General features: G+C 41.3%; 1 long non-coding RNA gene across 1 annotated transcript; it reads right to left on the bottom strand.

The window, feature by feature from the left end:
- Nucleotides 1–16362: 16362 nt before the first annotated feature.
- LOC111881691 (uncharacterized) lies at nt 16363–20074 on the bottom strand. Its single transcript, XR_002846915.3, has 2 exons — nt 17021–20074; nt 16363–16624 (listed from the first exon to the last, which is right to left on the bottom strand). It is a non-coding gene; the product is annotated as an uncharacterized LOC111881691 (long non-coding RNA).
- Between the last annotated feature and the right edge of the window lie 958 nt (nt 20075–21032).

Genomic DNA, 21032 nt, shown 5'->3' with positions numbered 1-21032 from the left:
TTTCTAGTTGGGGTTGAAACAATTATTCTGAAATCAAAGTTTTGAATAGGAAAAGGGAATATATATATATATATATATATATATATATATATATATATATATATATATATATATATATATATATATATATATATATATATATATATATATATATATATATATATATATATATATATATATAGACAAAGCTGCAAATTTGGTCCTTGTGGTTTGTAAAAAACTTTGGATAGGGTCCAAAAAGGTTTCGACTTGCATGGAGGTCCAAAATCAAAACTTTTTTTGTGGTTTTGGTCCTTGGAACACCTGAAATGACAGTTTTGCCCTTTTAATTTCTTTTTTTTATGTATTTTAATACTTTTTATTTTAAAAAATAAAAAATAACATCCCATCTCCTCTCTCTCACACACACATACAACTTTTTCTCCTAACACAATACTCAGATCTTCTTCTCTATCTCATCTTCTTCACAACCACGGTCATCTGTAAATCATCATCCTCAACCACCCAATCGACATTTCAGAATCATCCACATATTAAGCTACATTCGACTGCATCCTTCACAACGCCTGAGGCCATAAATAGAAACCCAATCTCCATGATTTCTCTGTCAACAACCCCAACGAAACCATCATCGACCCTCTGTATGAGTTCTTAGAATGGTGGAATAAACCCAAATCTTGGAATGACTTATCCCCTTTGCTCAACCTCCTGATGATCGATCCAAACAAATATCAATTTTAGGAAATCGATTTGGTTAGCAATTGATGAGAAGTATCCTATCATTCATATTTTTGTTATCTTTATCACACACACAGATACAGACACACAATGTGTGTGAGTTCCCTCCTATTGTTCAATCACAGAGTAAACCCAAGATGGGTGCTTATGATTTTTGTATCATCTATTGCTCTTCCAGAATATATTTTTGATCCTATTGGAAGAGAGATCAAAGAAACAGATGAAATTTTGAGAGAATTTGAAAGGGTTCTTGATTTCTGGAGTGTATGTGCATGTTCATGTTTGAAGGCAAGAAATCAATTTCTATCCCCTGAATTCTGGATTTGTGTATTAGCTATTAGATGAACACAAGATCTTCATCTTCATCTTTCCCCTGATTTCTTCATCTTCATTTGGTTCACAGATCTTCATATTGTTTAGATGGTAATGGTGATATGCAATTTTTCTAAAAATAAGAATTATGAAGATGGGTTTTGTAAAGAGAGAGAGAGAGAGAGAGAGAGAAAGAGAGAGAGAGAGAGAGAGAGAGAGAGAGAGATAGAGAGAGAGGGTACCGGTAGGGGTGGAGTGGGTGTCTATCTTTTTTGTTTTTTTATTTTATTTCATAAATTATTAAATTAAATAAGAAAATAAAATACAAATATGAAATTAAAAGGTTAAATCGGTAATTTCAAATTTTTCTGGACCAAAACATAGAAAAACTTTGATTTTGGACCTTCTGTGCAAGCTGAAAACATTTTGAACCCCATCCAAAGTTTTTTCCAAACCACAAGGACCAAATTTGCAGTTTTGTCATATATATATATATATATATATATATATATATATATATATATATATATATATATATATATATATATATATATATATATTTCTTTCGCTGTTTACCTTGGTAAGAAAACAAGCCAAGGAGTAAACTATTTTCATATGAGGGGTTAATCTATTTATTTCAAAGTTTTGTCCGGATGTGTTAACCATTTGGAAAAAGGGTTATTTTTGAACATTTTAAATGGAATGTTGTAACATTAAATTGTCACAAAAGGGTTATTTTTGAACATTTAATGTTGTAACATTAAATGGAACATCTTTCGCTGTGGTATACAGTTTTTTGGGGGTTTTAATCCAAATCTTGATTTTTTTGGATTAATGGTCATTTTAAGGTAGTTTAAATGTAGTTTTGGTCCCTCAATAAACTGAAATGACAGTAATGCCCTTGGAGTATTTATTTTTTATTTTTCTTTGATTTTTCTTAAATATAATATCTATTTATTTATTTTAATAATAAAAGGGCCCACTTTTCTCTCTCTCTCTCTCTCTCTCTCTCTCTCTCTCTCTCTCTCTCTCATACCTCACCGGAACAAAATTTCCCTTCCTTCTTCTTCACTTACAACCAAGAACCACCGTTGCCGGCCACCGGAGCAGCTCCCTCTGCCACTCCACGCTGCCATGGTAAAAACCTACCACCACCGTGTTTATTTTTTCGAGTACAGCAACCCCAAAGATCCTCCAAACATCCCCGACCCTTACTTCTTCCTCCCATCGTGTCTCACGCGTCGACCTCACCGGAAGAAATGAACAGAAGCAGCGGGAGTCGCCGAAGCGAGCACCACCGGTTGCCACCGTCGTTCTCCGCCATTGGTACGATGCTATTTCTAAATAAAAACACCAGATTTCAAGCTAACATCAACAATTGTAATTAAAGTCAGGTTTCAAATGCAACTACTTAGCCACCATAAAGAACAACAATTTTAAGAACAAGAACAACCATGAAGCATCATTACTGCATTTGGGAGGGAAATTCCTCTGATCTTGAGCTTTTTACTACAAATGTTGAATTGAAAAAGAGAAAAAGAGGGACCATGATCAAAACAGACGTCAACCACCACACACCACTAAATTACATTACCATACAACAACCATCATCTTGCCATCACCAATCATTAGAATCTACCTTCTTACATCGGTCAACACTAGAATCACCAAACATCAGCGGCACCCATCATCTCCTTCTTTCTTTCCCTTTCACTCGTTCCTTTTTCCTTTCAATCCATCATCTTGAAGCAGTGAAATCAAACCTACGTCAATCTCGCAGAGTTAGGGGTTTAGGGTTGTATACATACAAAGACACATCGATATGCATAGTTAGGGATGTGAGGCAGAGTAGATGCAATGCAATCCTGGACGACGATGGTCAAATGGGGGTTGTTGTGACATCCTCATTTTCACGGACAGAAAAGACCGGTTTTGTTTATACTTTATTTCAAAATCAGAGTAACCTTTTAATAAAAGAGTTGCGGAATTTGTCCCACAACAATAATATGATAAAGATTTATCAAAAGCATTTCCTTATAAATGTATTTCATTAAAAGACTCGGGATGTCATGTTCAATACAGTACATAAGTATAAACAATACAATATAAGCCTTACTACATTATTTCATATCTACAGGCATATATCCGTAATCCCTCATCCCAACACATCACAACTATGCTCGAGCGCCACTACCTGTAATACATAAAACTGAGTGGGTCAGGCTTGGGAGCCCGACAAGCATCTAGGGTTTTCAACCCACAAATAATAATAAATTTATTAATTTCATCGATCAAGAATAAATTTATTAATTTCATCAAACCAACAATAACCTTGATTACCCATTCCTGTTATCCTCACTTTACGTCCCTAAACACCTATACAAGGGACCTAGTCTAAGGATTTTATCATCGGGATGGACTTTACTGCTAAGGGGATTCCTCAACCATATATGTCCGTAAGGCAACCATGAGGGGGATAGAGTACACCGGTGAACATCAAGCCCACAAACACCTACAGGTTGCGAGCCTGTTAGCGTTCCACTGGACTGTCTAAAAGAGTCCGTGGTCGTCATCCATACTCCGCTAGATGAGTTGAACAACAACAACATCGAGGCCTCTCATCAATTTATCATACACCAACTGTTTCATCTATCAATGTTATACCTAACATATTTGTAGATTATATATATATATATATATATATATATATATATATATATATATATGCAACAACCATCTCAAATAAACAATCAATATATATACACATAGCACGTATTTATATAAAATACTTCATATCTATGTGTAAGATGAAAGTGACTATACACTCACTTGATTTGATGATAATCGGGCAGCACTTCGTTTCTTAAAATGATCGTTTCTGGTAAAACCGGGAGTTTTATTGAGAAATCGGGCTCTGCGAGAGTCGGAGCTTCAAAACCGAAAAGATAAAAAATTTCGGGTCTTCGGGCACTTCGGGACGTGTTTCGGGTGTTGGAAATGATACAGGGCTTCGGGGGAAGTCAAAATAGTCAAAATATAAGTTTAGGGGTGAAAATGACATTTTTCTAATTCTAGCCGGGAGATCTCGTAGCCCCCTATTTATAGGGTTCGAGACCGAAGTTTGAATGGCTGAGAAGACTCCACGTAGCAGATGCGACGCTCGGACACAGAGGGTAGACGTGGCTCGTGTGAGTTTCGGACACGCGAAGGGCAGGTGGCGCGCGTGCGAGGGGCCAGGTGCGAGGCTCGAAAGTGTGACACTTGGAGAGGCTCGTCGGATGCGCATTGGACCAAAACTCTGGGCGAATTGGACTGCGACGTGTGTCGGACACGAGGCGTGATCTCGCGAGGGTGACGTGGCCGTCTCCAATCCATGCGAATTTCTCGGAAATTGCACCCAAACCTTCTAAAATCCATAACTTTCGCATACGAGCTCCGTTTTTGACGTTCTTTATATGCACGGGTAGGTAAAATTATGTTCTACAACTTTCGTTTAGACTTCATCGGCTAATTTTGACTTTAATTTTTATATTATTATTTTTAACAGACTAGGACAGGAAAATCCGTTAAAAATTCATAACTTCTTCATCCGACGCCCGTTTTCGTCAGTCTTTTTACCGTTGTACTACTATTGATGAGACCTTCGATTCTCGTTTAGGTTGTGTTGGCTAAAAATCATTCGATCTAAAATTCGAGTTTTTAGTTGTCTACTGTTAAGCTAAAACTTAGAAAAATCATAACTTCCTCATACGAAGTCAGATTTGGGCGTTCTTTTTATGTACGCTCTCGATTTAACGAACACTACGACTTTCGTTTAGATTTCTAAGGCTAAAAAGTAATTTATCGTAAATTCACTTTTTACGCTTCCCGGTGTCGTGCCGGTTCCGTCGCAAAACTTCGACAGGTCATAACTTCTTCGTTATAACTCGGATTTCGGCGTTCTTTATATCTCCGAAATCCTTGTTTCGACCACTACAATTTTCTTAAAAGATATCGGCTTTTTCTAATATTTATTTTCAACGCTTATTTTTATTATTAATTAATTAAATCATAATAATTAAACAAATAAGCACATAATTCACATAATATTCACATAATTCCTCTTTATTACTTCAAAATGAGTTACAAAGGTTGACCTAGACTATTTCACCATTATTAATGCTTTTAGCCCAGAAACACGGGCGTTACAATTCTCTCCCCCTTAGGATGATTCCTTCCCCGGAATCACACATCAGCAAACAAATGCGGGTAGCGATTCATCATGTCACTCTCCGTTTCCAGGTGAGATTTGGCCCATTCGTATGTTTCCATTGCACAAGCACTAAATCGACCATCTTACGTCGCAACTTTTTAGTCTTAAGGTCAACAATTGCCTCTGGTTCTTCGATCAGCCTCTTGCTTTCATCCAGCCTTAACTCAGAAATTGGAATTATGTCGGTAACATCTCCCGTGAACTTCCTCAAATAACACACATGGAAAGTGTTATGAATACCATCTAGTTCTTCTGGTAGTTCTAGCTTGTAAGCTTGATTCCCAATTCTCTGAAGAACTTTAAACGGTCCAATAAACCTTGGACTCAACTTTCCCCTTTTACCAAATCTTACAAGTCCCTTCCATAGCGAGACTTTAAGCAAAACCGAATCACCAACTTCGAATGTTTTCGGTTTTCTTTTCTTGTAAGCATAGCTCTTTTGATGATCCTGAGCTGCTAACATCCTTTCCCTAATCACTTTCAACTTTTCAGCAGTCTGATGGACTATCTCAGGTCCCATAAACTGCTTTTCTCCAGCTTCAAGCCAACATGACGGCGTTCGACATTTCTGTCCATACAAAGCGTGATAAGGTGCCATCTTGATGCTCGAGTGGAAACTATTATTGTAGGAAAATTCTACCAAAGGTAAATGTTCATCCCAGTTACCTTGGAATTCCAGGGTACATGCTCTCAGCATATCCTCCAGTGTTTGAATCGTTCGTTCGCTCTGACCATCGGTTTGCGGATGGTACGCTATACTTATACACAATTTCGTACCCAACTCTTCTTGTAGATTTTTCCAAAACCTCGACGTGAAACGACTATCACGATCCGATACAATAGTTAAAGGCACACCGTGAAGTCTTACTATCTCCTTCACGTAAGCATTAGCAAGTTTATCCATAGACCATTTCTCATTGGCTGCTATGAAGTGTGCACTTTTCGTAAACCGATCAACGACCACCCAAATCATGGCGTGACCATTCTTCGTTCTGGGTAGTTTAGTCACAAAATCCATGGTGATGTCTTCCCATTTACCCATGGGTACATGTAAAGGTTCTAAACTCCCATACTGTTTCTGATGTTGTGCTTTAACTCTCGCACATGTCACACACTCGGCCACATACTTTGCAACATCGAGCTTCATCGTCGGCCACCAATAGTAGGGTTTCAGATCCCTAGCTACCGGGATGAATCGAGTACATGGTCTTGTGAGCTTCTTCCATAAGAAGATCTCTTATTCCTCCTGTGTTAGGTACCCAAATTTGATCTTGGAATACCTTCATTCCTTGACTGTTTATACCAAAAACTAACATTTTGCCCAAACATTCTCCCTTTCGGTCATTCTTCCCCGAAGCTTCTTCCTGAGCTTTCTTTATATTCTCCACAATTGTTGAGACAAATTCAATTCTCAACGCTCTTGGCCTTTTCTTTTCAAGGTTGACTTTCCGACTGAGAGCATCAGCAACAACATTTTCTTTACCAGGGTGGTAGAGTATCTCACAGTCGTAGTCCTTGAGTAACTCTAGCCAGCGTCGTTGCCTCATGTTCAGTTCTTTCTGATTAAAGAGATACTGGAGACTCTTATGATCAGTGAACAACTTGCACTTCGTGCCGTAGAGGTAATGCCTCCATATCTTTAGAGCGAAAAATACCGCTGCCAACTCCAAATCGTGAGTGGGGTAGTTATTTTCGTGCTCTTTCAGTTGTCTTGATGCATATGCTATCAACTTATCCCGCTGGGTCAGAACACAACCTAACCCAACTCCAGATGCATCACTATAAACTGCGAAGTCTTCAACTCCTTCTGGTAAAGAAAGAATTGGTGCTTCACATAATTCTTCTTTAACTTTTCAAAGGCTTCCTTATGCTTTTCACTTATAAGTAGCTCCTTTGTGGGTCAAAGCTGTCAATGGAGCAGCTATCGAAGAAAAGTCTTGGATAAACCTTCTATAATATCCAGCTAATCCTAAAAAGCTTCGAATCTCCATAGGGCTTTTTGGTTGTTCCCACTTCATCACAGCTTCAATCTTTGCTGGGTCAACCATTATTCCTTCTTGGTTAACCACATGACCTAAAAATTGGACTTCTTGAATCCAAAATTCACATTTGGAGAACTTTGCATACAACTTCTCCTTTTTTAGGACTTCTAGCACTTCACGCAGATGATTTTCATGCTCCTGCTTGCTTTTCGAATAAATCAAGATGTCGTCTATGAATACTATCACGGATTTATCTAGGAATGGTTTACAAACCCTATTCATTAAATCCATTAAAGCTGCTGGGGCATTGGTGTTGGGTTTTGAGCAATCTAACACTTCCTAAATGTGCATGCAACCCTAATAAACCTTGGATCTATGTTTGTCTAAATACATGCAAAATAATAATTTTCCAAGGTTCATAACCTATCTAACATGGCATGGGGTACTTTTAAACATAAAAGAATTAGATAAGATTACATACCTTTTGATGAGATTGATTCCTTGGTGTTTGAGAGCCAAGCACCAATAGTGTGAATGCCTCAAATGGAAATCACAAATCACCACAAACACTTGGAAAACTTTGAGAGAGTGTATACACACTTGTAATTTTCGGCCACACACAATCACACACACTTCTAGTTGTCATTTCATGCAACATAAGCATGCTTGTATAGTGTGCATGGTTAGGGTGAAACCCTAATAACCCATGACCTTTCCTTTTCCAAGGATCCATGGGTTAAAAGCTCCATGGATCATCCATGGACTTCTATATAAGCCTAGCCCATTAACAAATGAGTGTTAGCCCACACCATATAAAACCAATAGCCCACAATCTAATTAGTCTTCCTTTTAATCTCTAAATTAATTCATAATTAATTTAAGACTAAGACTAATTAAATAACTTCATATTAATATATTATAACTTACAATATATTAATAAACATATGTGTATAACTCTCATCAAATTATCCATAAATAGTTCGGGTGAAGTGCAACCCAAATGGACCATGCCGGGTCGGGTCAAGTATATACCAAATGAGTTATGGACTTAGACACCTTATCCAACAATTGGTTAGTCCGAACGACATAACCAAAAATTCATAGTGTCCATATCTTGTTCTAAACGCAGTCTTTTCGATATCCTGCTCTCTCACCTTTAGTTGATGGTATCCCGACCTAAGATCGATCTTCGAGAAATAGCTCGAACCCTGTAACTGGTCGAACAGGTCATCGATCCTCGGCAACGGGTACTTGTTGTTTATCGTCACTTTGTTCAGCTCTCTATAATCAGTGCACATTCTCATGCTCCCATCCTTCTTCTTTACGAATAACACCGGAGCTCTCCAGGGCGATGAACTAGGTCTAATGAAACCTTTGTCCAATAACTCCTGAAGCTGTGTCATAAGCTCCTTTATCTCCGTTGGTGCTAATCGGTATGGTGATTTTGCTATTGGTGTTGTTATTGGTAACAAGTCTATTCTAAACTCTACTTGACTATCAGGGGGTAATCCGGGAAGATCTTCGGGAAAGACTTCCGGAAAGTCACACACCACTGGTATCTTCTGCACCTCCTTCTTTTCCTTTTTAGCATCAATCACAAATGCTAGATATGATGTACATCCCTTGGCCAAACACTTTCTGGCTTTCATTGTGGAGATGGTTCCAGAACTCACTCGGCGTTTGTCCCCATACACCATAAATGACTCTTTCCCTGGTGAGTTTACTTTTACTATCTTCTTCCTACACAATATTTCGGCATCATTGGCGCTAAGCCAATCCATTCCCAGCACAATGTCGAAACCATTTAACTCAATAGGCAATAATTCCTCGTGGAACTTATTCCCATTCAAGTCTAAAAAGATGTTTTTCATGCGATAGCTAACAGGTATAAACTTGCCACTAGAAACCTCGACTATTAAAGCATTATCTAGTCTATCAACAGGTAAAGCTAGTTTTCTACCAAATTCATGCGAAATAAAGGAGTAGTTGGATCCAGAACAAAACAAAATTCGGGTAGGCAATTCGTTTACGAGAAAAGTACCTGAAGCGACATCCACTTCCTCCTTTGCAGCTTCAAGTGTCATTTGAAAGGCTCTGGCTTTTGGCTTTGGTGGGAGATTGGGCCTTGCTTCCTCTTTCTTCTTTGGGCAGTCCCTTGAGATGTGCCCTTCCTTACCACACCCATAGCAAACTTTCTTGATGAGGGTGCATTCATTGGCATAATAACCAAGCTTTCCACATTTAAAACATGTAACCTCTTCGCCACATTTCCCAGCATGCTTCGTCTTACACTTGTCGCACCATTTTGCTTCTCCTCCTCCTCCTCTCGAACCAGACTTCGAGAATTTACTTTTCTTGTTGGGCCTTGAAGGTCCCTCAAACTTCCTCTTCTCACCAACATCTGTCCTCTCCAGACCCTTCTCCCTGATCTGGGTCTCAACATTCTTAGCAGCCCAGATGGCGGCTTTCAATGTGGTTGCTTGCTTAACCATTGGACCAAAATCCGCTGGTAAACCATGTGCAAACTTATTGACCTTAGAGAGTTCAGTTAGAACTAAGTATGGAATAAGCTTCATCTTTTCAGTGAAACTAGCAGCGTATTCAGTAACACTCAATTTTCCTTTCTTCAAATTCTGAAACTCGTTATTGATTTCCAGAAGATCCTGCTCAGAGCAGTATTGCAATTTCAGTTGTACCACATAGTCTTTGCAAGACATCTTGCTAGTTTCTCCCTTAGGCATCGAATCAGCTAGTAACTTCCACCAGCTCAATAAACCAAATTTTAACAGAGGAATTGCAAGTGCGGTCTTCTGTTTGTTGCTGCACTCACAACTTACAAACATTGTCTCCATTTCGGAGATCCAATTTATAACTTCCACCGGTGTCGGACTTCCGGATAGACACGGTGGTTTGGATGCCATGAAATCTTTATATTTGCATCCACGTCCATCACCTCCTCCATCCTGATTGTTTCGTCTAACTATCGGTGGGTTGGCTTGACCAACAGTCCCACTGTAGTTCCCTCCTTTTGATTGCCCTTCATTCAATTCGGGCTGTTCAACTGGTATCGTAGTTTCTTCCCTATTCTGTTGCAGTAATCGCTTTGTTTCCTCCATTTGGCGATCCAACATCATCTGTATCATCGCTTGTACTCCTGCCATCGTCATTGGCTCAGGTGCAGCTCCTGCAACAGGTACTTGCTCAAGTACTGGGAGTTGATTCCTATTCCCATTTGCATTCCCAGCTCCACTGCGGGTTCTTGCCATCTTGATCTATACACCGAATAGGGCGAATTTAGATCTTTATTCATTATAGACTTTGAAACGTTTACATGCTAGTTCTAATATCGTAGTCATACACTTAGAATCCTACACACATAGTGTTTCCAGATCCGGTCGGCAACATACCATAGATCCGAACAATTAATGGCATATACAGTAAACATATAGCATTTACCACATAAAAGCATTTTAGGCAACTTTCCTAAAATATACTAGCACTCGTGTCTTAAATAAGGTAGACACTCATCTCACAGTCATCACTTAGCATTCTAAGTTTAAGTCTAGAAATCCTACAAATTCCTAGATCGCTAAAACTAATGCTCCGATACCAACTGTGACATCCTCATTTTCACGGCCAGAAAAGACCGGTTTTGTTTATACTTTATTTCAAAATCAGAGTAACCTTTTAATAAAAGAGTTTCGGAATTTTTCCCAAAACAATAATATGATAAAGATTTACCAAAAGCATTTCCTTAGAAATGTATTTCATTAAAAGACCCGGGATGTCATGTTCGATACAGTACATAAGTATAAACAATACAATATAAGCCTTACTACATTATTTCATATCTACAGGCCCATATTCGTAATCCCTCATCCCAACACATCACAACTCTGCTCGAGCGCAACTACCTGTAATACATAAAACTGAGTGGGTCAGGCTTGGGAGCCCGACGAGCATCTAGGGTTTTCAACCCACAAATAATAATAAATTTATTAATTTCATCGATCAACAATAAATTTATTAATTTTATCAAACCAACAATAACCCTGATTACCCATTCGCGTTATCCTCACTTTACGTCCCTAAACACCTATACAAGGGACCTAGTCTAAGGATTTTTTCATCGAGATGGACTTTACTGCTAAGGGGATTCCTCAACCATATATGTCTGTAAGGCAACCATGAGGGGATGGAGTACACCGGTGAACATCAAGCCCACAAACACCTACAGGTTGCGAGCCTGCTAGCGTTCCACTGGACTGTCTAGAAGAGTCTGTGGTTGTCATCCATACTCCGCTAGATGACTTGAACAACAACAACATCGAGGCCTCTCATCAATTTATCACACACCAACTATTTCATCTACCCATGTTATACCCAACATATTTGTAGATAATATATATATATATATATATATATATATATATATATATATATATATATATATATATATATATATATATATACGGTTTAAATCATTTTAAAACTTGTATAAACATTCATGCAACAACCATCTCAAACAAACAATCAATATATATACACATAGCATATATTTATATAAAATACTTCATATCTATGTGTAAGATGAAAGTGACTATACACTCACTTGATTTGATGATAATCGGGCAGCACTTCGTTTCTTAAAATGATCGTTTCTGATAAAACCGGGAGTTTTATTGAGAAACCGGGATCTGCGAGAGTCGGAGCTTCAAAACCGAAAAGATAAAATTTTCCGGGTCTTCGGGCACTTCGGGACGTGTTTCGGGTGTTGGAGATGATACCGGGGCTTCGGGGGAAGTCAAAATAGTCAAAATATAAGTTTAGGGGTGAAAAATGACGTTTTTCTAATTCTAGTCGGGAGATCTCGCAGCCCCCTATTTATATGCTGCGAGACTGAAGTTTGAACGGCTGAGAAGACTCCACGTAGCAGCTGCGAGGCTCGGACATAGAGGGGAGACATAGCTTGTGCGAGCTTCGGACACGCGAAGGGCAGGTGACGCGCATGCGAGGGGCCATGTGCAAGGCTCGGAAGTGTGACACTGGGTGAGGCGCGTCGGACGCACATTGGACCGAAGCACTAGGCGAATTGGACTGTGACGCGTGTCGGACACGAGTCGTGATCTCGCGAGGGTGACGTGGCCGGCTCCAATCCATGCGAATTTCTCAGAAATTGCACCCAAACCTTCTAAAATCCATAACTTCCACATACGAGCTCCGTTTTTTACGTTCTTTATATGCAAGCTGATGGAACATCAGCCTCCGGCGAGTCTTCTGGTCTTCTGATGCGGCGGAGATCTGACATCAACAATCAAAGAGACACGTTAGAGTCGCCCCAGGGACTGTGCCCCGGGAGCGGGCTCCGACGGTCAAGTTAGATCAGCTAGAAGATCTGAGATGGTCCTCCATAGCTGGAGAGAACCATCTTGGTGCTAGTGGTGGTGTATGGTGGCGGCGGGTGGCGGCTGAGCCACCCGGCCGGAGTATAGTGGCGGCTGAGCCATGGGGGAAGAGTCTAGGGGAAGCTCCCTCTCCATGGAGGAGGTACTATTAATTATATAGGGGACAATTAGGTCAGGCCTTGGGCCAAGCCCCATTCAGGCCCAACTAGCAAGGAGTTGGGCAAGGCTGCCCGGAGGCGTCGGGCGGGGCTGGCGGGCGCGCACCAGGAGAGGATGACAAGGGAGTGCCAGGCGGGGGAGCGCCTGGCCGATCCGGCAGGAGAGTCCCCAGCAGGGCTGGCAAGGGAGTCCCCATCAAGGGCTGGCAAGGGAGTCCCCAGCAGGGGCTGGCAAGGGAACGCCAGGCAGGGGTGGCAGGGGCACGCCAGGCCAAGCTGGCGTGCCAGAGAACTCTAGACCACGCTAGTGGACCATTCCTCATCATGTCCCCCCAGTCTGGTGTTATTGGTATGCGGCCAATGACATCGGACTGGAACTAGTCATATAAACCAACATGAGAGTCCTCAGCGAGGCCGGAAAGGGAGTCCCCAACAAGGTTGGCAGGAGAATGCCAAGCAAGAATGGCGGGAGCGCGCCAGGCTAGGCTGGCACGCTAGAGCAGTCTGGGCCGTGCTAATGGACCATATCTCATGAAGTCCCCCCAGTCTGACGGTATTGGTACGCGACCAATGACATCGGACTGGATTTAGTCATATAAACTGTGCGTCGTCAAGTCCCCCTAGTCTGATGCGGTTGGGTTGCTGACAATCGAATCGGACTAGATAAAGCACCAATATAATAGATAATAAAGAGAAAATGACCGAACCTTGCCCACGAGAGCCGTGGGGTTGTGCGATGAGCCAAACACTGCTTGAGCTGACTTGATACTCCTTCATTGAGAGGAGTGTGAACCGGTCGGTGAGATACAACGTAATTGTTGCTGCGATCATGCGGACCGAGGCTGCTAAAGAGTGTTACACAATACTGATGTCGTGGAATGTCGGACCGGGGTAGCTAAGAAGTGTAAGCCTGCCATTCAGTCCCTGAGACTGTTATCCGACGTGATTGTTGTGGTAGCCATGTGAGATGGGATGTCACCAGTAACCATCTACATAGTCTTCATTGCGGCGTACCGACCCTATCCCCCCCCCCCCCCCCCCCTTTTCCTTAGAGGAGGCGAGTAATAGATTCCGAGAGCTGGGCGACTAGGTTGCTAGCGAGGGTCACGTAGTAAGGCTATTGTCGATAGCTAGACAACAGAATTGTTGAGGGGTAGGCAGTGAGGCTATAGGATGGGGTTGCATAGCAAGACCATTTCCGAAAGCCAGGAAACAGAGATGTCGTGGAGTACGTGGCGAGGCTACAGGTAAGGTTACGCAGCAGGACAGTTTCCGAGAGCCAGGAAACAGAGGTGTTGTGGGATCATAGGAAGCAGGGCCGCTGTCGGGATGACCTTCTTGCTGGAGAGTATCTTCACTATAGCAGGTTGTAATGTGGATAACACTTCATCGATCATCTGAGCACAAGAGAACCATGATGACTGTGACAGAGGAAGTGCCAAGATCATGGTGTGGAAGAAGCTTGTGATGCACGACTTAGGAGAATAGCTTGGGCTTAGCAGCCAATGATCATGGATGTGTTACGCAGGAGAGAATCGCGCGGAATGGATCGGGCTTAGCTGCTAGTGATCGTAGATAGATCACGTGAGAGATCATCGCGTGGAACGGATCTGGCTTAGCTGCCAGCGATCGTAGATACATCACGCAGGAGGGCATCGCGTGGAACGGATCGGGCTTGGCTGCCAGCGATCGTAGATAAATCACGCGGAAGAGCATCGCGTGAAATGGCCGAGGCATGTTGCTATAATGGAGTCGGGCTGAGAAGCCAGTCGACTCAAGGCGAGAGTACTGAACCTCGCATGTGGAGCTTGCCGCTATAATGGAGTCAGGCTGAGAAGTCAGGCGACTCAAGGCGAGGGTACCGAACCTTGCATGCAGAGAATTCCGCTATAATAGAGTCAGGCTGAGAAGCCAAGCGACTCAAGGCGAGGGTACTGAACCTCGCATGTGGAGCATGCCGCTATAATGGAGTCGGGCTGAGAAGCCAGGCGACTCAGGGCGAGAGTACTGAACTTCGCATGCGGAGCTTGCCGCTATAATGGAGTCGGGCCGAGAAGCCAGGCGGCTCAAGGCGAGAGTACTGAACTTCGCATGCGAAGCTTGCCGCTATAATGGAGTCGGGCTGAGAAGCCAGGCGGCTCAAGGCGAGAGTATTGAACTTCGCATGCAAAGCTTGCCGCTATAATGGAGTCGGGCTGAGAAGCCAGGCGACTCAAGGCGAGAGTAATGAACCTCGCATGCGGAGCTTGCCGCTATAATAGAGTCGGGCTAAGAAGCCAGGCGACTCAAGGCGAGGGTACTGAACCTCGCATGATTGGGCGTGGCACCCTACAATCTGTGTGCCTAGCTCGTGTGATAAGTCTGGGTTAAAGCGGAATGGTACTTGGTGCTTTGCTGCATCGCTAATCATACTAATAAATGGTGCATCACTGCCTTGGCTGTTTGCGGAGAGCCATGTGGCGGTGCTACTTAGGGCTTGACAGTGTAGCTATTGTCAAGTGGTGCGTAGCGAGACTGCTGTCAGGAACTGGCCAGCAGGGCCGTTGAGGCCCGGGCAGCGAGCTGCTAGCGATAGGTGAGTAACCCGACTATTGAGAGTTGGGCAACAGTACTACCAAGAGTTGGACCACGCGGCTACTCTTTCCATCCGGAATACCAACATCACCTCGGGGATACACCATTATTCATGGTGTCAGCTTTTTATGTACTTTAACTCTTCCCCTTGGTAATAAAAATCACTTCTACATAGTTTCGCATCAACTCTCCCCCTCCCCCCTTTTTTTTCTTAGAGGGGGCGAAGAAAAGGGAAATATAGATGTACAACTGCTGGAAGCTGAGATACATAGCTGCTGGAAAGAGCGAGGTGACACAAGTGCTCGCAAAAAGCGGATAGCACGGCTGCTGAGAGCTAAGCAGCGCAACTGCTGGGAGTCAGACAAAGTAGCTGCTGATGGCTTGGCTTTGCAGCTATTGAGCTAGGTCGCATCGCTACTGAGAGTCAGGCTGCGCGACTACTGAGAGCTGAGCAACGAGACTAGCGGGGGCCAGTCAACATAAATGGTGAGAGTTGAGTAGCAAGACTGCCCGAAGTTGGTCAACACAGCTGTTGATAGCCGCACAACGCAGTTGTTTGAGGGTTATTTCAAAATACTTCAAAAATAGTAGCTGTAGTAGCGATATACTACTATTCCCCCTCCCTTCCTTTTTTTTTTTTTTTTTTGAAATGTTGAGCTTGTTAGGGGCTGTTTGGTAGGATCTGAATTTTTAAGCTTTGAATTTTTAAGAGATCTGAATTTCTAAGAGGGTCTGAAATTTTAAGAGCTGAATGTTTAACATGTTGTTTGGTTGAGACCTCTGAATTGTTGTGCTGAATTATTAAAATGACCATTTTACCCTTCTGTTTTATTTTTTATTGAATTCAACTGTTTGTTTAGAAAATAACTTAATAAATTTCTTAAATATGTATTAAAAAATATAAACACCTTATAAAATCCAAATATAACATAAATCAAAACTACCATAATTATACATCCTCTGGTGTCATTTATTAATAATAAACCACACAAAAAGTAGCATAAATTTCCCAACTTGCATTCAACAAATATAATGAATATTTATAAATTATCTACCTACAATTACACAAAGTCCCCCATAATCAGCAGAAGTTGATACATGAATACATCCTTTCAAAACTTCAACTGCTTTTATAATCAATTCATTGATTAATCTTGCTTCTTTGTTTACTCCATTGTTTCTGGTATCAAACCACAAGTCAACCTATATGCAAATATTGTATACAACCCACAATCAACCACTATCCAGCCATCATAACAAACACAGCCACCATAGCATAATAACAAGAACATATATGAGTTCAAACATAACATCAAAAACATCAACATTGAACAAATAACATCAAAATTGTGCAAATCAGGAACAAATAACATCAAGATGAGCATATAACATAAGCATTGAACAAATAACATCAACATTGAACAAATCAGAAACTCATAGCAGGGAAATCGATTTTTGAACAAATCAAGAACAAATAACATCAAGATGATTTCGACTTTTGATTTTCAGGTTTGGGAGCAACAAGGAAATCGATTTTCAAAAGAAGGAAGAAATAGAATAATATCAAAGAAATCGATTTTCAGAAGAAGAAAAACTTACCTGATTGGCAGATTACAAAAACGCATTGGAGCCGGGAGGACATGCGGCGGCGGCGGCGACATTACAGGGTGCATCGTCGTCGACGGGGAAGGGTGGAGGCCTCGTCGTCGGATCCTTGCTGGTGAAGAGAACCAAGCGCGATTAGGAGCAGATGCGATTGGGAGCAGATGCGAAGGGAAGAAAACTAGTCGATTGTTTATTAGGGCAAAATAGGTATGCGTGTTTTTTTTAATCTTTCAGACCTTGTTTAATATCTGAAAAAATAAGAGGCAATTATAATTTTAAGAGGTAAAAAATAAGATGCAAACAAACAGTCTGAATCTGAATTTTTAAGACATTGTCTCTTAATTTTCCAATTAAGAGGTAAACAAACGGGCCTTAGACCACATCTTCTTGATTTGGATTTAGCTAAATTGAATTAGCGCACACGAAACTGTTGATCTTATCTTGCAAAGACGACCTATTTTTTATTGTTGAAACGACACAAAAAATGCGAGATAGCCCAAATTGAGAGGAGCCCAAAACAGAATTGTAGTCTATTAGGCCCACGCCTCCTTTATCCTTTTTTTTTTAGAGACAGACTTGTTGAGTGTAATCATATCACTTTAGTGTTGACTAACAGGCCAATTTATTCTTGTCAAAACTGGGCCATTTAATCGTTTTTTAGGCAGTCCAGATGCAAAAATATGTGGAAGCCCAAATCATATGTTATAGCCTACGTATGAATGCAGCCCGTTAGGGTTTATGGAGCTTTAAGCCCAAGTTCTCTCTTTTGTGCGTCTGAACGCTCCAAGGGTCACTCAGGGCCTTCTTGTTGTTGCTTCGTCTTGCCCCCTCCTCCTCATGCTCTCACGATATTTCCCAAGGGTGCACAAAGAGAAATCGAAAACTGATGGCGACTTTGTTTTGGTGTCGGTGAGCAGATCTCCTGGTGATTACTTTCCAGAGTTCGACGAGTGCAGAGGATTAATCAAACACAGGGGCCGGCGATTGAACTAGTTAGGGTAGCGATGGTCGAGTGGCGCCGCTTGTATTGCAGGGATATCGACGGGATATGGTTGCTGGCGGAGCGATTAGAAATTGCCCAGTGGGTTTGGTTCCTCATCGGGACTCGTAACTTGTAGGTGGAGGCTGGAGCAACGATAAATAAGGTAACTGTGGTGAAGGAGCGGTGGTGCCGGGTTGCACCGGTTGTCGCCAAACTAACAAAGAAGAAGAGTCACGTGAGACTCGGTTCCCCTCTTGCTGATATACCAGTCGACAGTGGCGGAGTAGCGATGGAGCCGTCTGCTACGCTCGTGGTCGTTGGCTGGAGGTCAACAGGTAATGCTCGGGAGTAGGAAACAGATTCCGACGATTGGAGGTTTGAGAAGCTGAGATAACCCCTTCTTCCTCTTTTTTTGTCTTCTGCTTTATAGTTTATAGCATATAGTCACCTCCTCCCCTCTTTTTTTTTTTTTTTTCTGAAAATGTCGTCTGAATGCTGACAAAACACCAACTCTATTCTTTGTAATTTATTTGTATCTTGTAAGAAATTGATATGATGTGTTGTAGTAGAAAGATAGGCTAGGTATAAATTTTGAGATAAAGGATAATGAAATATATTTTGGTAAAGGGTATATGCAACTCTTTTTTTTTTTCTTTCTTTTTTTTTTACAGCTTTTAAACAGCAAATTATTACACAGTAAAATTTTGAGGTAAAGTATTGAAATGTGATTTTAAAACGAAATTTTCTTTGTTGGTAGATTAAAGAAATATCCAAGCATATCAGAGTTGTACATTAAGAATTAGCAACTGAAATGAATTTTTTGATGACATAAACTAATATAAAGAAATAATAAAAAACCCATATAAAGCTTCTTTTATTCTTAAAATCGGACAAATCCACCAAAATATGGGCTAAAACAGATCCGATAAATTATTTGTAAACTTAAATGTGTTTGAGCAAACAAAAACACAACAAATCTAAAGATCTGAGCTACAAACAAATCAGGTCGGTTTATAAAGGTTTAAAAGGTAAAAACTCATAAAAAAAAAGTTTCTTCTTTCTCAAACTTCTGAAGTAACGCAAACAACTTGAATATAGTTGTGTGAAAAAAATATGAACTGCAAACGATTTCTTAATAACGTATATGGAAATAGGGTAAATGATCAAAAACTTTTTTTTTCTCTTCTCGAAGTTGCTGGATAAAACACTGAAATATGAACAAGCATCAGAAAAAACTCGTAAAAACCCATTTTCTCCAAGAGTTGCTGAACAACTCATCAAAATATAAGCCAAAAAATGGATCTGATACGGTTTTTTGTAAACTTGAAAGATGCATGAACAGCAAAGCTGTTTTTACAAACATTTGTTTCATGAAATAAAGTTGTATACAGAAAAACCCAACTATAAAAAGGAGTTTTCTGATCTTATGAGCTGATGAATACGAGTCAACACTCATAAAACGTGTTTTCTTCTTATCTTGCTCAATCAAAACCCCAAAATGTAAACAGGAACAGATCTAAGAATCTTTTGCACGTTTGGGGAATATTTGAGTGAAGAAAATCGTGTAGAACCATAAGATCTACAGATCTAGAATATGGTGTAACAAATTTGAACGGATCTTGGCAAAAAACAAACAGATCTGAACCAAATGATGCTAAACATGAACAGATCTGAGCAAACGATACTATAAATTAACAGATCTAAAGAAACCTGAGATGAAAACATCAGATCTGAGGAAAAACGAGCTTGGAAGCAACTGATGCTTTTGCTACTTGCTCAAATCCGGGATGGCGCCAAATGATGGAACATCAGCCTCCGACGAGTCTTCTGGTCTTCTATTGCGGCAGAGATCTGACATCACAATCAGAAAGACACGTTAGAGCCGCCCCAGGGACTGTGCCCCGGGAGCGGGCTCCGACGGTCAAGTTAGATCAGCTAGAAGATCTGAGATTGCCCTCCATAATTGGAGAGAACCATCTTGGTGCTAGTGGTGGTGTATGGCGGCGGCGGGTGGCGGCTGAGCCACCCAGCCGGAGTATAGTGGCGGCTGAGCCATGGGGGAAGAGTCTAGGGGAAGCTCCCTCTCCATGGAGGAGGTACTATTCATTATATAGGGGACAATTAGGTCAGGCCTTGGGCCAAGCCCCATTCAGGCCCAACTAGCAAGGAGTTGGGTAAGGCCGCCTGGAGGCGCCGGACGAGTCTGGCGGGCGCGCACCAGAAGAGGATGGCAAGGGAGTTCCAGGAGGGGGAGCGCCTGGCCGAGCCGGCAGGAGAGTCCCCAGCAAGGGCTGGCAAGGGAGTCCCCAGCAGGGGCTGGCAAGGGAACGCCAAGCAGGGCTGGCAGGGGCGTACCAGGCCAAGCTGGCGCGCTAGAGCAGTCTAGGCCACGCTAGTGGACCATTCCTCATCACACGCGTAGGTAAAATTACGTTCTACAACTTTTGTTTAGACTTCGTCGGCTAATTTTGACTTTAATTTTTTATATTATTATTTTTAACAGATCGGGACAGGAAAATCCGTTAAAAATTCATAACTTCTTCATCCGACGTCCGTTTTCGTCAGTCTTTTTACCGTTGTACTACTATTGACGAGACCTTCGATTCTCGTTTAGGTTGTGTCGGCTAAAAATCATTCAATCTAAAATTCGAGTTTTTAGCTGTCTACTGCTAAGCTAAAACTTAGAAAAATCATAACTTCCTCATACGAAGTCAATTTGGGTGTTCTTTTTATGTACGCTATCGGTTTAATGAACACTACGAGTTTCGCATAGATTGCTAAGGCTAAAAAGTACTTTATCGTAAATTCACTTTTTACGCTTCCTGGTGTCGTGCCGGTTCCATCGCGAAACTTTGACATGTCATAACTTCTTTGTTATAACTCGGATTTTGGCGTTCTTTATATCTCCGGAATCCTTGTTTCGACCACTACAATTTTCTTAAAAGATATCGACTTTTTCTAATATTTATTTTCAACACTTATTTTTATTATTAATTAATTAAATCATAATAATTAAACAAATAA

This window comes from Lactuca sativa, chromosome 7 (genome assembly GCF_002870075.4).
Source record: "Lactuca sativa cultivar Salinas chromosome 7, Lsat_Salinas_v11, whole genome shotgun sequence".
NCBI classification, from domain to species: Eukaryota; Viridiplantae; Streptophyta; class Magnoliopsida; order Asterales; family Asteraceae; genus Lactuca; species Lactuca sativa.
Note: the sequence above shows the minus strand (reverse complement) of the source record. Positions and strands in the feature narration are given on the sequence as shown.